This window comes from Arachis hypogaea, chromosome 10 (genome assembly GCF_003086295.3).
Source record: "Arachis hypogaea cultivar Tifrunner chromosome 10, arahy.Tifrunner.gnm2.J5K5, whole genome shotgun sequence".
NCBI classification, from domain to species: Eukaryota; Viridiplantae; Streptophyta; class Magnoliopsida; order Fabales; family Fabaceae; genus Arachis; species Arachis hypogaea.
Genome location: NC_092045.1, coordinates 47,618,257 through 47,635,506, shown reverse-complemented (window position 1 = coordinate 47,635,506; position 17,250 = coordinate 47,618,257). Strand labels below are relative to the sequence as shown.

Below are 17,250 nucleotides of genomic sequence, written 5' to 3'. Positions count from 1 at the left end.
GCGTTTAACGCCAACTTCTTGCCCTTTTCTGGCGTTTAACGCCAGTCTGGTGCCCCTTTCTGGCGTTAAACGCCCAGAATGGTGCCAGACTAGGCGTTAAACGCCCATCTGCTAGCCTTACTGGCGTTTAAACGCCAGCAGGATCTTCCTCCAGGGTGTGCTATTTTTCTTTCTGTTTTTCATTCTGTTTTTGCTTTTTCAATTGATTTTGTGACTTCTCATGATCATTAACCTACAAAAAAAAAACATAAAATAACAAAGGAAAATAGATAAGATATAACATTGGGTTGCCTCCCAACAAGCGCTTCTTTAATGTCAGTAGCTTGACAGTTGGCTCTCATGGAGCCTCACAGATACTCAGAGCAATGTTGGAACCTCCCAACACCAAACTTAGAGTTTGAATGTGGGGGTTCAACACCAAACTTAGAAGTTGGTTGTGGCCTCCCAACACCAAACTTAGAGTTTGACTGTGGGGGCTCTGTTTGGCTCTGTTTTGAGAGAAGCTCTTCATGCTTCCTCTCCATGATGACAGGGGGATATCCTTGAGCCTTAAACACCAAGGATTCTTCATTCACTTGAATGATCAATTCTCCTCTATCAACATCAATCACAGCCTTTGCTGTGGCTAGGAAGGGTCTGCCAAGAATGATGGATTCATCCATGCACTTCCCAGTCTCTAGGACTATGAAATTAGCAGGGATGTAATAGTCTTCAACCTTTACCAGAACATCCTCTACAAGTCCATGAGCTTGTTTTCTTGAATCGTCTGCCATCTCTAGTGAGATTTTTGCAGCTTGCACCTCAAAGATCCCTAGCTTATCCATTACAGAGAGAGGCATGAGGTTTACACTTGACCCTAGGTCACACAAGGCCTTCTTGAAGGTCATGGTGCCTATGGTACAAGGTATTGAAAACTTCCCAGGATCCTATCTCTTTTGAGGTAATTTCTGCCTAGACAAGTCATCCAGTTCTTTGGTGAGCAAAAGGGGTTCATCCTCCCAAGTCTCATTTCCAAATAATTGATTAAACTTAGTAATATGTTGATAAATAATGTTTCTAAATATTTTTAATAGAGTACATTTAATTTTAAAATTATCCTATCCTCCAATTTTATCAAAATATCTATTCATATCTATCCATATTACTTTATAAAATCCCTAATTCCTAAATTTCCAAATCAAACTCAGAAAACCCTAATTTCCCAAATTGAAAACCCTAACCCTCACTCCCTCACCACACTCAGCCGCAACCTCACCCTCACCTTCCTTTAGCGTAACACTCACACACAGCAGCGAAACAGAGAGGAAAAAGAGAGGGAAGAGCTGCTGCCCCTCTGCCGCCGTGATCGCCGGACTGCCGCACGCAAGGATCCCACGCCACCATCCCCAGCGTCGCCCAGCCTTGCCCGCGCTGCAGCGCAGCCTGTCAGCCGTTCGTGGAGGCTGCAGAGAGGAACGCGAACCAGAAGCCTCCGCGTCGCGTCGCCGCCGTCGCCCTCACTGTGCCACCGTCGTCCTCGTCACAGAGCCAGCCGCCGCCACTTATAGCAAATTCAGAGAGATGGAACTTGGGAAGAGAGGAGACAGAGAGATCGGAGACTGAGCTGGGGTTCAACCACCGTGCCCAGCCGTGCTCGTGTCGTCGGCGCCGTTTTCGTCGAAACTGCCGCCGTTTGAGGGGCTATGCTTGGCCGCCGTTGTGCTGCCCTGCTTCACCGTGGCTGAGCTCCGCTACTCCCTGCTCTTTGGGCTTGTGGTGCTGATGCGGGAATTACTACAGGAAGAGAAGAACACGAAGAGGAGAAACTGGGATCGTTGTTGTCGCCATCGCTGCTGAAGACCAGCCACCGCGCCGAGCTTTTACCGTCACCATTCTGCCCGGTGTCGCCAGCACTGAAGTCGGCCGCTACCACCGTCGAGCCTTGTTGGAACTGGTGTTGCTTTTGGAGGTTTGGAAGGGAGGCTTGCTCGGATTTGCTTCTGGTCCTGGTTCTCGCAGCTGCCGGAGCCTCTGCCACCATCAGAACTGCCATTGAAACTATTGATTTGGTTCCAATTCCTCCATTTTTGAGACCGTGAGCTTTGATCCTTGCTTTGTTTCTATCCTATTTCTATGTCTTTCACCTGTTCTAACTAAGGAAACCTATATTTTTGTTCAGTGCTGCATCTCTATTTTCCCTGTTTACTGCTAGAACTATCATAGGGGATACTGTTGATGTCATCAGGAAACTGTTAGAGCTGCTGTTGTTGCTGATGCGAGTTAGAACGAAGTTGGAGTCACGTTTAATTTTGTGGATTTCGACTAACTGAGGTAGGGGATTTAACGTTTTTAATTTAGAATGCCTACCAAGTTATTGGATAAGTGCAAATGGTTAATAATATTTAAGAATTTCTTAATCAACATGAATGTCCTGAAATGCTTTTGAAATTAGTTAGTCGTTGTGAATATTCTGAGCTGTGATTGAACTTAGATGCTGTTGTGAATAATTATTAATTTAGTGTAATTTATTAAACTGAAATATGCCCAGTTAATTATTGAACAGCTGTTGAATAGATAATTGATGAAATTAGTTTGGATTGCTGCTGCGAATGTAATTGGTTTTGTTGTTATGAGAGGCTAATTGATAGAAATAAGCTTAGTTTGAGATTGTGAAATTTGGATTATTGAACTCAGGTTAAGGCTGTGAATGTCTTTGGGCTTCGTTGTGAGTGTTTGAAGTTGTAATTGATATTGTTTTCTCTGATATGGATGGAATTGTTGAAAAGTTCTGACTCTACGTGATTATACTGAATTAGTAGAGTTGTGTAGCTGAAATTATGATTGGAAATGATTGAGATTTTTGATTGGAACTTTGGTTGAATTTGTTGATGTTGTGAGATTGAATTATAAATTGTCTGATGAGAGATTATTGTGATTTTGGTATTTTGATGGGTCAAATTGAAACTATTGCTGTTGAGTTGGTTTATTGTAATGGGTTTAGTTAGTGATTAATTGAAGTTGGGCTTAAGGAATAATTGGAAGATTGAATCTTAAAATGTTGAACTAGTTGCTGAAAATCTGATTTTTGAAATTAAAAGTGACTTTGGAAGTGAATCAGTTATTCAACGATAATCGAAAGGGTAATAGAGTAAATGCTGAGTAAAGTATAATAAAAGTTGTTGTTGAGACTCAATTTTGAGAAGTTTGAATTAATTATAGAACTAGTTATGATTTTTCAAAGTTAAAGTGTAAAACTTGATTTTCTGCATTATGTTTAAAAGAAGCCGGACACTTTGAAAAGCTATAACTATTTCTGTGATTATCGGAATTGTGTGAGACTAAGTCCGGATTGAGCTTGGGAATATAGGGAACTGAACTGCTGAATTTGAGGCTTTTTCACTAAGTTTATGATTTATGGTGAATTTTTGAATCATGGATGTCAAATCTGGTTTTTCTGCTGAGCATTTAACACAGCAGCAACTTGATTCCTTTAATAGAAATTCTGCACTTTGAATTTTGAAATGGAACCAATTTTAAATGAAACTTTGGTCCTAATACTTAATTTCATAAAAAATTTAGAATTGTTAGAGTTGTGGTTTTAAAGATTTGGATTTTCAAAGAAAGATGTATTATGCAGTAAAAGTCAAGCTTTGTGTTCTAAGTCAGTAACTTTGAGGTTTTATAATTTTTAAATCTGGAATGATATTGAGATGCAACCAATTGGAAGTGAAAACTAAGTATGTTTAGCATATGTGACTAAAATTTCAGGGCTATTCATGTTTTAATGAGTAAGTTATGGGACTTGGAAGAAGATAAGTTCATTAACTTTTAAAGCAGAATTCTGCAGAAAATTAGTCAACTTCTAAGTGATATAACTTCTTCATTAAAAATGATATTGACCTGAAACCAATTGGAAAAGAAACTTGGATGATTGAAGTAGAACTGTATTAATTTTTAAAGTCATTGGATTTAACTTGGATTTTATATTGAATATTGAATATCACATGCTGCTGCTGTTTTTCTGGTTTTACGCACTGCAGAGCAGTCTCGGTTTTTCCTTTACTCCTAAGGCTAGAGAAACCAGAAAATTATGATCTTTGGTTTGTTAGAAAGCTTATTTCAAGATGAACGCCTGGACATAAAGTTTGCGCAATTCCGAGTTCATTTGCTATATTAAAAACAGAAAAGAAGATAGGGTGTTGGGAATGCTTGAGTGAGAGTTATGAGTTCATAAAATTAAAGATGAACCTTAGCGTTATATGGCTGATTCAATGTTAGAATTTGCTTGTTTCTGAATTGAATTGATATTGGAAATGTTGAAAAGAGTTTGGTAAATTGTTTTGTTGGGACCCATAAGGGTGGCTAAGCCCGAGTTTTAGGGGAGGTGCTGCCGGAATTTTGTAAAATCTGAGGTTTACTTGAGAAAGAGTTTTATTTGATTACCTCTAATGAGAGGTTATGTTTTGAAAGGAGTTTAATGAATTTAAAATAAATAATTTTCTTGAGCCTTTTGATAGAGAACTAAACTGAAAAGTTGTTTTAAAGTTGGCTTGACCCAAGATTGCCAAAGTAGAGATTATGAACTGAAATGAGGATTAAGACAAATGCTTGAGAAAGTTAAGAAAGGTTTAGGAATATGTGTTAAGGATTCAAAGGGAAAGAGGAAATGAAGATTGATATGTGGATTGTTGAGGTTGAGAAAGGATAACGAAAAACGATAAAAGGCGAGAATACCCCACGAACTGTTAGTTGTTTAACTACGGGGGACACCCATGAACTGATAATTGGTTGAATTCGGGAAGTACCCACGAACTGAATGATCATTGATCTCGGGGAAACCCATAAATTGTTATTTGTTTTATAAGCGGGAAAAACCCACGGACTGATAATCATTGATTACGGGAATAACCCATGAATCGTTGTATGCTGATCTCGGGTATAACCCACGAACTGAAGATCACTATGTTATTGTGTATTGATCTCGGGGAATAACCCACGAACTGAAGATCTCTGTTTTATTGTTGTGAATTGATCTCGGGGACGCCCACGAACTGAGGATCACTGTTTCCCCTTGTGCGTATATTATGGGGTCGGGCTTTGCGCCGACTGCCGGTAGTCACGAAGGAGTGGTATTTTTACCACCGACACATATGCACTAAGGACACAAAGGGAAGCCATATCTGGGACTTGTTCCTAGGTAATGTCGGGTTGCAGGGTGTAAACCGACACGTGAGCTCATGGCCTGCTTAGGACAGACATGCATCATATTAGTTGTGTATTTGCATTTGGTTGTATTGCTTGTATTACTTGTTTGTGATTGTGTTGTTTGTCTTATTGTGATTTGTTTGTGTGTTGAATTGAGTTTCTTACCTGTGCTAGTAGTTTGTGAATGGATAGAGATGATTAATATCTGTTGTTATGACTTTGAATCAGTTATGTGGCTGAAAGGTATTTAATATGACAAGTTTTGCAATTGAGATCAGTTTTGGGTTTAGAAATTCAAAGAAAATAATTATTTAACTAAAGTAAGATTGACAAGTATTTCAAAGGGTTTGACAAAGATGGATTATTAAGCAAAGTTAATTATTTGCATGTTAATCATTACTTTTACGGCATTCCCATTCCTTACTGAGAACGTGTGGTTTGTTCTCACCCCAAAATCTTCCACCCTTTCAGTGACACAGGTTCGAAAACTCCGTTTGAAGCTGCAGGCGATTATAGATCTTATTTATGAGTTAAGTTTATGACTCGAGTTATTTTCATAGAAGTTCCCTCGCTCTTATTGCTTAACATTTTTATTTTATACAGAGGGATAGGATTTGTATGTGAGTTTTATTTGAAATCTTTTGTATGACAGATATTATTATTAATGATTATGTGATTATTATTACTTGGTGATGCTTGCTATATGATTTGATAAATAAAAACAAAATTTTCTGGTATTTTTACTAAAACAAAATCGCGATATCGAACTAAAGGCTCAATAGTAAATAGTTAATAAAGGAAAGCAGGTTGGTAACACCTTACTTTTAGTACGATCATGACGTTCTGGAAGTTGGGTCGTTACACTATCCAAAGACATCTTGGACAGTTCAGACAGACTATCATAGAAAATACCTATGATGCTCCATTCAGAAAGCATGTCAGAGGGACATTTTCTGATTAATTGTTTGTATCTTTCCCAAGCTTCATAGAGGGATTCTCTTTCCTTCTGTCTGAAGGTTTGGACTTCCACTCTAAGCTTACTCAATTTTTGAGGTGGAAAGAACTTTGCCAAGAAGGCATTGACTAGCTTTTCCCAAGAGTTCTGGCTTTCTTTAGGTTGTGAGTTCAACCATGTCCTAGCTCTGTCTCTTACAGCAAAAGGGAATAGCATAAGTCTGTAGACCTCAGGGTCAACCCCATTAGTCTTGACAGTGTCACAGATTTGCAAGAACTCAGCTAAAAACTGATGAGGATCTTCTAATGGAAGTCCATGGAACTTGCAATTCTGTTGCATTAGAGAAACCAATTGAGGCTTAAGCTCAAAGTTGTTTGCTCCAATGGCAGGGATAGAGATGCTTCTCCCATAGAAGTCGGGAGTAGGTGTAGTAAAGTCACCCATCACCTTCCTTGCATTGTTGGCATTGTTGTTGTTTTCGGCTGCCATGGGTTCTTCTTCTTTGAAGATTTCTGTTAGGTCCCTACAGAGATTTGTGCCTTAGCTTCTCTTAGTTTTCGCTTCAAGGTCCTTTCAGGTTCAGGGGCAGCCTCGACAAGAATGCTTTTGTCTTTGCTTCTGCTCATATGAAAGAGAAGAAAACAAGAAAATATGGAATCCTCTATGTCACAGTATAGAGATTCCTTGAGGTGTCAGAGGAAAAGAAAAATGGAAGGAAGAGGTAGAAAATTCGAACAAGAAAGATAGAGTTCGAATTGTGTATTAAGGAATAGTGTTAGTCCATAAATAGAAGGATGTGAGAAGAGGGGAAGAAATTTTCGAAAATATTAAAAAGGTTTTAAAAACATTTTGAAAAACTTTAATTGATTTTCGAAAACCAAGATTGAGAAAGAAGTAAAGTGATTTTTGAAAAAGATTTTGAGATTAGAAATAAAAAAGATTTGATTGAAAACTATTTTGAAAAAGATGTGGCTAAGAAGATATGATTGGTTTTAAGAAGATGTGATTGAGAAGATATGATTTGAAAAACACTTTAAAAAGATTTGATTTTGAAAATTAATGACTTGGCTATCAAGAAAAGATATGATTCAAACATTAAACCTTTCTCAACAGAAAAGGCAACATACTTGAAATGTTGAATCAAATCATTAATTGATAGCAAGTATCCTTGAAAATAGAAAGAAATTGATTTTGAAAAAGATTTGATTGAAAAGATTTGATTTGAAAAAGATTTGATTTTGAAAAGTTTTGAAAACCTGAAAAAAAATTTGAATTAAAAACAGAATCTTCCCTCTTGTGCCATCCTGGCGTTAAACGCCCAAAATGGTGCACATTCTGGCGTTTAACGCCCAAACTACTATCCTTTTGGGCGTTAAACGCCCAGCCAGGCACCCTGGCTGGTGTTTAAACGCCAGTTTGCCCTTCTTCACTGGGCGTTTTGAACGCCCAGATTTTTCTGTGTAATTCCTCTGCAGTATGTTCTGAATCTTCAATTCTCTGTATTATTGACTTGAAAAGATACAAATTAAAAATATTTTTGGATTTTTAATATGAGGAATAATCAACATGCAACTAAAATCAAATAACAATGCATGCAAGACACCAAACTTAGCAGTTTGTATACTGCTGACACTAAAAATGAGAATGCATATGAGAAACACAAACACTCAAGTCAAGAGAAATTAAAGATCAGAGTAATGAAATCATCAAGAACATCTTGAAGATTAATGAAGACACATGCATGAATGCAAAAAGAACAGAAACATGCAATTGACACCAAACTTAACATGAGACTCTATACTCAACAAGAAACATCAAATATTTTTTTGGTTTTTTATGATTTTGCAAAATTTTTTTGTGCTTTTTCGAAAATTAAGTGGAAAAGAAAATAAAGATATCAAAATTCTTAATGAGAATTCCAGGAATCATGCAATGTTAGTCTAAAGCTTTAGTCTAAAGAAATTAGACATGGCTAGCCAAGCTTCAGCAGAACATTGCATTCAAGAGCTAAATTGATGAAGATCAATCAGCTTTGGTGATGATAAGAACATCACCTTGAAACACTAGAATTCATTCTTAAGAACTCTGAAGAAAAAATACCTAATCTAAGCAACAAGATGAACCGTCAGTTGTCCATACTCGAACAATCCCCGGCAACGGTGCCAAAAACTTGGTGCACGAAATTGTGATCATCAATGGCGCCATCAACATGGTACGCACAATTGTAATCTCACTTCTTTATCACAACTTCGCACAACTAACCAGCAAGTGTACTGCGTCGTCCTAGTAATAAACCTTACGCGAGTAAGGGTCGATCCCACAGAGATTGTTGGTATGAAGCAAGCTATGGTCACCTTGTAAATCTTAGTCAGGCAAACTCAAATGGTTATGAATGATGAATAAAACATAAAGATAAAGATAGAGATACTTATGTAATTCATTGGTGGGAATTTCAGATAAGCGTATGAAGATGCTTGGTCCCTTCCGTCTCTCTGCTTTCCTACTGTCTTCATCCAATCCTTCTTACTCCTTTCCATGGCAAGCTGTATGTAAGGGTTTCACCGTTGTCAGTGGCTACCTCCCATCCTCTCAGTGGAAATGTTCAACGCACCCTGTCACGGCACGACTATCCATCTGTCGGTTCTCAATCAGGCCGGAATAGAATCCAGTTATTCTTTTGCGTCTGTCACTAACGCCCCGCCTTCAGGAGTTTGAAGCTCATCACAGTCATTCAATCATCGAATCCTACTCAGAATACCACAGACAAGGTTTAGACCTTCCGGATTCTATTGAATGCCGCCATCAGTTCTAGCTTATACCACGAAGATTCCGGTTAAAGAATCCAAGAGATATCCACCCAATCTAGGGTAGAACGGAGGTGGTTGTCAGGCACGCGTTCATAGGTGAGAATGATGATGAGTGTCACGGATCATCACATTCATCAAGTTGAAGAACAAGTGATATCTTAAAATAAGAACAAGCGGAATTGAATAGAAGAACAATAGTAATTGCATTAATACTCGAGGTACAGCAGAGCTCCACACCTTAATCTATGGTGTGTAGAAACTCCACCGTTGAAAATACATAAGAACAAGGTCTAGGCATGGCCGAATGGCCAGCCCCCAAACGTGATCAAAAGATCTAAAGTGATCAAAAGATTCCAAAGATCAGAAGATGAAAATACAATAGTAAAAGGTCCTATATATAGAGAACTAGTAGCCTAGGGTTTACAGAGATGAGTAAATGACATAAAAATCCACTTCCGGGCCCCCTTGGTGTGTGCTTGGGCTGAGCGTTGAAGCATTTTCGTGTAGAGACTCTTCTTGGAGTTAAACGCCAGCTTTGGTGCCAGTTTGGGCGTTTAACTCCCATCCTTGTGCCAGTTCCGGCGTTTAACGCTGGGAATTCTGATGGTGACTTTGAATGCCGATTTGGGCCATCAAATCTTGGGCAAAGTATGGACTATCATATATTGCTGGAAAGCCCAGGATGTCTACTTTCTAACGTCGTTGAGAGCGTGCCAATTGGGTTTCTATAGCTCTAGAAAATCCACTTCGAGTGCAGGGAGGTCAGAATCTAACAGCATCTGCAGTCCTTTTTAGTCTCTGAATCAGATTTTTGCTCAGGTCCCTCAATTTCAGCCAGAAAATACCTGAAATCATAGAAAAACACACAAACTCATAGTAAAGTCCAGAAAGGTGAATTTTAACTAAAAACTAATAAAAATATACTAAAAACTAACTAGAACATACTAAAAACATACTAAAAACAATGCCAAAAAGCGTATAAATTATCCGCTCATCAAAAGACTAGAGTTAGCGGAATTCAAATCAATCAGCAAAGAATTCTAATTTTCAATCAACAAGGAGTTTGATAACTCAAGCGTCTCTAATTACTCAACACAAGCTAAGAATGTAAAAAGCTAAATTAAAATCATAAATCTGGAATACCTCAAATTGTATCAAATCGAAAATCAATTTAAACATGAGAATTCATAAACCAAATAGCAACATCAAATAATCAACAAGGGAATAAACTAGAGTATTAGAAGAATTAAAAGTAGAAGAGAAATCCTAAATCCTAAAACCTAAGAGAGAGGAGAGAGCTCTCTTCTCTCTCTAAAAACTACATCTCAATTCTGAAAAGTGAATAATGAGAAGTGAATTCATTCCCCCCATTCTGCCTCACTCCCAGCCTCGAATCTGTGCTTTCTGGACTTGGAACTGGGCCAAAAAGAGCCCAAAAATCGCTGGGAGCGATTTCTGCAACTTCTGCACGTGGCGCACATCACGCATGTGCGTGGGTCACGCGTGCGCGTTGTTTGGCGAAATCTCTTATCACGCGTATGCGCCAGTCACGCGTACGCATCACTCTTTTTTTGCGCTGGTCACACGTATGCATCATCTACACGTACGTGTCATGTCCCGCTGGTCAGCTTCATTATTCCTTTGTGTTCCTTCCATTTTTGCAAGCTTCCTTTCCATTCTCCAAGCCATTCTTGCCCTATTTTGTCTGAAACACTTTAACACGCAGGTCACGACATCGAATGGTATATAGAAGAGTTAAAATTTGGCGATTTAAAAGCTCTGGAAGCGACTTTCAATCATAGTATTAAATCAGGAAGGCAAACGTATAACGTGCTAATTACATGAATAAATGTACGAAGAATCGGATAAAAACCACTCAATTCAGCACAAAATAAATCATAAAATAGTGGTTTATCAGACGCATACGCATAACAGATGTGTACGCGTGGAAAGAAAATGCCAAGCGACACGTGGTGTTGTATTTTACAACCACAGACTAACTGGCAAGTGCACCGGGTCGTACCAAGTAATACCTCAAGTGAGTGAGGATCGATCCCACGAGGATTGATGGACTAAGCAACAATGGTTAAATGATTTACTTAGTTAGGCAAGCAGAAAATGGTTTTGAGATATTAAAAAGGTTTAAATTGAAAATATCAGAAGGCAGGCACGTAAGTAAATAAGTTGAAAATAAAATATTGGAGAAAATAGTTAAGGTTTCAGAGTTATCTATTCTTCCGGATTAACTTTTCTTACTAACTATTTTAATCATGTAGGGTTTAATTTATGGCAAACTATATGTGACTAGACCCTAATTCCTTAGACCTTTCTAGTCTCCTCTAAAATTCATTAACTGCCAATTCCTTGGTCAATTAATTCCAATTAGAGGGTGATGATCAAATTTCAGTTTACATGCCACAAAAACTCTAATTACCAAAAAATAAAAGGATTATATGTCACGTATCTTGTTAAATCCAGATAATTAAAGTTTAGGAGAATATGTTTTCAAGCTGTTGTTCAAGTAAAGAGCTTTTCCAAGTTACACAAGAACTCAAATAGAAAGAGAGTCATACTTCCGTTCCACCCAAATTCATAAGATGAAGAGTGAAAACAATTCTTAAATTATAAATTCATACATGAATTAAAATAGAAAAAGTAATAAAATTAATCCATACAAGTAGATAGAGCTTCTAACCTTAACAATGGAGGATTAGTTGCTCATGGTTCAGAGAAAATAAGGATTTAGGTAAAATGTACTGAGTTCCAATCTGATGGCCTTTCTAGTTAACTAATGGAATCTCTTTTTATAACTAATCCTAATTAATTTAAAATCTAATTATCTAAAATTAAAAATAATATATTTTCCTAAAAATAAGATTTAAATTTAAATCAGAATAATCAGCAGGTCTTCAGTTGATGGGTGGGGACCACATGTTTTGTACATTCTACAGCTTCTAATCTGTGTTTTCTGGGCTGAAAACTAGGTCAAAACAGCCCAGAAATCACCCCCAGCATTTTTCTGCATTTTCTGCACGTGGCGCATGTCACGCGTACGCGTCGCTGGTCTTCTTCGCAAGTCACACGGACGCGTCGGTCACGCGCACATGTTGCTGTGTAATTTTTCAAATCACGCGTACGCGTCAGTCACGCGCACGAGTCGCCATGGAAAGCTCCAAATCACGTGCACGCGTCAGTCACGCGTACGCATCGCTCATTGCTACCATCTCCTTTGATTCTTGTGCTGCAGAAACTCCATCAAATCCAGCCGAATGCTACCTAAAATAAACAAAATTGTACAAGACTCAAAGTAGCATCCATATTGGCTAAAAGATAATTAATTATTTATTAAACTCAAACAAATTAGATGCAAATTCACTAGGAAAAGATAGAAAAGATGCTCACGCATCAACGCATACGCGTGACCCATCCGTACGCGTTGCTGCTTGTACATGACCTCATTAAAGTGGAAATGCTGGGGCAATTTTTGAGCTTCCCAGACCCAAATCCAACTGATTCCAAAGACTATTTCATGCAGAATTCAAGATGTGTCAAAAGGGGGATCACAAAGTTGAGTTTTCACCATGCTTTAGTTAGTTTCTAGAGAGAGAAGCTCTCTCTTCTCTCTAGAATTAGGTTAGGATTTGGTTAATTTCTCTTAGATCTAGGTTTAATTCATGCCTTGATTTACTTTTCCTTTATAATTTCTTGTTCCTTTACCCTTACTCTCTTAGTTTAGTATTTTACTCCTTGTATTTGTTTACTTTGTTGTTGATGCACTCTTGTTACTTTGATTTCTTTTTAATTCAAATTATGTTTTATGTTCCTTTGTTGTTGATTTGAGTTGTTGTGTTAATTTCTTTGCAATTGGTAGTTGTAGATTTACGTTTCTCGTAATTTTACCATGCTTTCCTTTTATTCTTTCCAAGTGATTGATGATTGGTGTCCATTGACTCTAGCTTTCACTAAGTCCATTAGTGAGATGGCTAGGACTTATGGATTAGGATTGATAAAGCTCATTTGACTTTCCTCCACTTGTTAGGGATGACTTAATGGGATTGATCCTTGTAATTGTCATGTTGTGGTTAGTAACAAGGATAAAGATCCTTAACCATCAACCCTTGCCAAGACCTTTTTATCATTTGAGTTTCATTTACTTTTCTTGTCTCTTATTCCAAAACCCCAAAACACTTATCCATAACCAATAATTGAGCATACTTTCCTCCAATTCCTTGAGAGACGACCCGAGGTTTAAATACTTCAGTTATTTTCAATGGGGTTTGTTCTTGTGACAAACAAATTAAATTCTGATTAAGGATTGTTTGTTGGTTTAGAACTATACTTGCAACAAGATTTCATTGAGAAATTCTATACCGACGATTTTTCTCACATCATGCATACACGAACAGAAATATAAAGGAACATAAAAACAGATAACTAAAATGATAATGTACATCATCTACAACTCAAGTAGTGTTATACAAAAGATTTAGTCATTGTACACACTCATCAACCTCTACATAAATAATATATACATATATAATTTACGACACCCCGGGGTCTGGCCCATATAAAAAGCCACTAAACTGACTCCCAAGCTATCCTAGCAACACTAATGCTCCTAGTCTCTCTGGTGTACTAAGACAAATGAGATTCTATATAGAAGTCAATGCTAAATTAGAGTGTCATCAAAACAATGCTCCTACAACTGGCTATCCGTCATCAAACGTCATCATTAGGCAAGTCTCCCTTAAATTGTTTTGGAGTGCAACACCAAACTTAGCTCCTTGCAATACAGGTAAAGCCACTCAACCTTTTTATTGAAATAGTTGGGAAAAGAAAACTACCTCTGGTTGGGTTGCCTCTCAACAAGCGATCTTTTAATGTCACTAGCTTGACATTCCTTATTCTTGCTCAACTTAATTCTTGAACCTCCTTCTCTTTGTTCCAAGGGCCTCCTAAATAATGCTTTGCTCTGTGGCCATTTGCTGTGATTGTGTCCTTTGTAGCCTCATCCAGAAGTTCAAGGCTTCCATAAAGGAGAACCTTTGTTATCAAATAAGGACCAGTCCATTTAGACTTGAGCTTGCCTGGAAAAATCTTGAGCCTGGAATTATATAGGAGTACTTGCTGTCTTGGTTTGAACTCTCTTTTCAGAATTTTCTTGTCATGCCACTTTTTAGCTCTCTCCTTGTATATCTTTGCATTCTCATAAGCTTCTAGTCTGAATTCATCTAGCTCATTGAGTTGCAACAACCTTTTTTCTCCTGCTGCTTGAGGATCAAAATTCAGGAGCTTAGTGGCCTAGTAAGCTTTGTGTTCTAACTCCACAGGAAGGTGGCATGATTTTCCATAGATTAGCTGAAGTCTAGATCACGTGGGGATGCTAGGATTCGAACTTAGAGACTTCACTAGAGACAAAGAGGAAGCTCTTGTCCAAAGCTCTTGGTGAGAGCCGAGCTTTGCCCTGGAAGTGTGACCCATGTTCCAAAAATTCAACCAAAATTTCCATTTAATTCAATTCCTCACAAATTAAAAGGACCACTTCAAATAAAGCAAAGCCCAATCAACATGAATCAAAGGCACAATAACAAGTTAGCTTAGGAATTTATTTTAATTATAATTTGTTTAGAATTTGAATTTCATTTTTCATTTTTATTTTGTAAAGCCTATATAAGGCATTATCCTCATTCTTGAAAAGGCAAGCTCTCCATTAGGGAAAGCTGGCTCCATTAGGGAGTAGTAGTAGTAGATAGCTCTCTCTCTCTCTTAGTTTTCCTTTTTGATTTTGAATTGTGGATTGAGAATTGAAGGAATTCTGTTTCACTCTTGATCTACAATTTCTCTTTGTCCTGCTTCTGCATAATTTCAGAAAATTGAGAATTGAATCTGAGTTTTCATTTATTGCTTTCATCTCCTTTTTCTTCTGCAAATTGTTCTCTGATTTGATCAAGGAAGGAATTGAGATCTAGACTTATTTTCTAGTCTCATTGATTCCCTGAGATCTTGTCTCTTTAAATTTCATAATTGAGCTGAATTACATTCTGTGTTGCTTCTTTAAGCATTTTTGTTTACTGCTGCATTTGATTTTATATTCTGGTTCTCGGATTGATTGCTTTCTGTTCTCATTGTTCCCAATTTACTTTCCTGCACTTTTGTTCCTCTGCACTTTACATTTGAGCCACTGTGATTTGAATTTACTTTTCATGTAATTTTAATTTCCCTGCTATGGTTCTAAGCTTTGATCTACTGCTTCCATTTAAATTCCCTGCACCCAATTCCCTTTACATTTGATGCAATTTACATTTCTTGTCATTTAAGTTTCTGCAATTTACATTGCTTGCTCTTTAAGATTCTGTCCATTTTACTTTCTGCACTTTAATTTTTCTTGTCATTTACTTTCTGTTAATCAACTTCACACAATTCACTCAATGTTAGCTTGACTAAACTAATCACCCACTAAAGTTGCTTGATCCATCAATCCCTGTGGGATTAACCTCACTCTTATGAGTTATTACTACTTGATGAGACCCGGTACACTTGCCGGTTAGTTATGTGTGTTGGAAATTCGTTTTTCCACAAAAACACCATCAAGTTTTTGGCGCCGTTGCCGGGGATTGATTAGATCAACAATGATTAAGTGGGTGAGAAGTCTAGATCAAGCATTTTTTTGTTTTTGTTCTCTGTTCTAAGTTGAAATCAAGGTGTTTGTGTTTTTGCCTCACTAAGAAAATCTCATCTCTGATATGAGTAATTTCAATTGCTTTGGTGATTGTGTTTTACAAAATTCAAATGGAGTTCACCTCATCTTTTAATCAAACAAATTTCATGGGATATTGCCCACCATCACAATATGATTTAAGTCATTATTCTAATGATGGCTGAAAATATCACCAAGAATTAACAAATTCTGGGCAACCTAATCAATGGGGATATGCTGCTGAAAATAATCAAGACAATTTCATGAGATACCAACCACCACCACAAAATGATTCATATCATTATCCTCATGGTGGATGGGAGTATCAACAAGGAATGAGGGAGTATGAACAATCAAGTGAAATGAACTATTTCCCAGAGCAACAAATTGACTCATACTGTTATGACAGTTACACAAACCATGGCTGGGAAGGGAATCTCAGTGATTCACTTGATTGTTCTGTCAATACATACATGGAAGATTATTCCCTGATGAGCGGATAATTTGTACGCTTTTTGGCATTGTTTTTAGTATGTTTTTATTATGATCTAGTTAGTTTTTAGTATATTTTTATTAGTTTTTAGTTAAAATTCACTTTTCTGGACTTTACTATGAGTTTGTGTGTTTTTCTGTGATTTCAGGTAATTTCTGGCTGAAATTGAGGGACCTGAGCAAAAATCTGATTCAGAGACTAAAAAGGACTGCAGATGCTGTTGGATTCTGACCTCCCTGCACTCGAAGCGGATTTTCTGGAGCTACAGAAGCCCAATTGGCGGGCTCTCAACGGCGTTGGAAAGTAGACATCCTGGGCTTTCCAGCAATAGATGATAGTCCATATTTTGTCCAAAATTTGATGGCCCAAACTGGTGTTCAAAGTCACCCTTAGAATTCCCAGCGTTAAACGCCGGAACTGGCACAAGAATGGGAGTTAAACGCCCAAACTAGCATAAAAGCTGGCGTTTAACTCCAAGAAGAGTCTCTACACGAAAATGTTTCAATGCTCAGCACAAGCACACACCAAGTGGGCCCCGAAGTGGATTTTTATGCCATTTACTCATCTCTGTACACCCTAGGCTACTAGTTCTCTATATATAGGACCTTTTACTATTGTATTTACAGCTTTTGATCATGTTTTTATGATTGAACCCTCTTTGGGAGGCTGGCCATTCGGCCATGCCTAGACCTTGTTCTTATGTAACGGTGGAGTTTCTACACACCATAGATTAAGGTGTGGAGCTCTGCTGTACCTCGAGTATTAATGCAATTACTATTGTTCTTCTATTCAATTCCACTTGTTCTTGTTCCAAGATATCACTTGTTCTTCAACTTGATGAATGTGATGATCCATGACACTCATCATCATTCTCACCTATGAACGTGTGCCTGACAACCACCTCCGTTCTACCTTAGATTGGGTGAATATCTCTTGGATTCCTGATACACGATGCATGGTTGATCGCCTGATAACCGAGTGCTCGCCTGACAACCGAGCCAGCCATTCCGTGAGATCAGAGTCTTCGTGGTATAGGCTAGAACTGATGGCGGCATTCAAGAGAATCCGGAAGGTCTAACCTTGTCTGTGGTATTCTGAGTAGGATTCAATGATT

The 17,250-nt window shown here is 37.9% G+C and overlaps 1 long non-coding RNA gene across 2 annotated transcripts; it reads left to right on the top strand.

Moving 5' to 3' along the window:
* The first annotated feature begins 1,175 nt into the window (after nt 1-1,175).
* LOC112715593 (uncharacterized) lies at nt 1,176-16,929 on the top strand. Of its 2 annotated transcripts, none has more exons than XR_003159855.3 (3): nt 1,176-2,074; nt 2,159-2,310; nt 5,656-5,869. It is a non-coding gene; the product is annotated as an uncharacterized lncRNA (long non-coding RNA). The 2 variants fall into 2 exon arrangements; XR_011866629.1 differs by lacking the exon at nt 5,656-5,869 and adding an exon at nt 16,285-16,929 and having other exon boundaries at nt 1,187-2,074.
* The last annotated feature ends 321 nt before the right edge of the window (nt 16,930-17,250 follow it).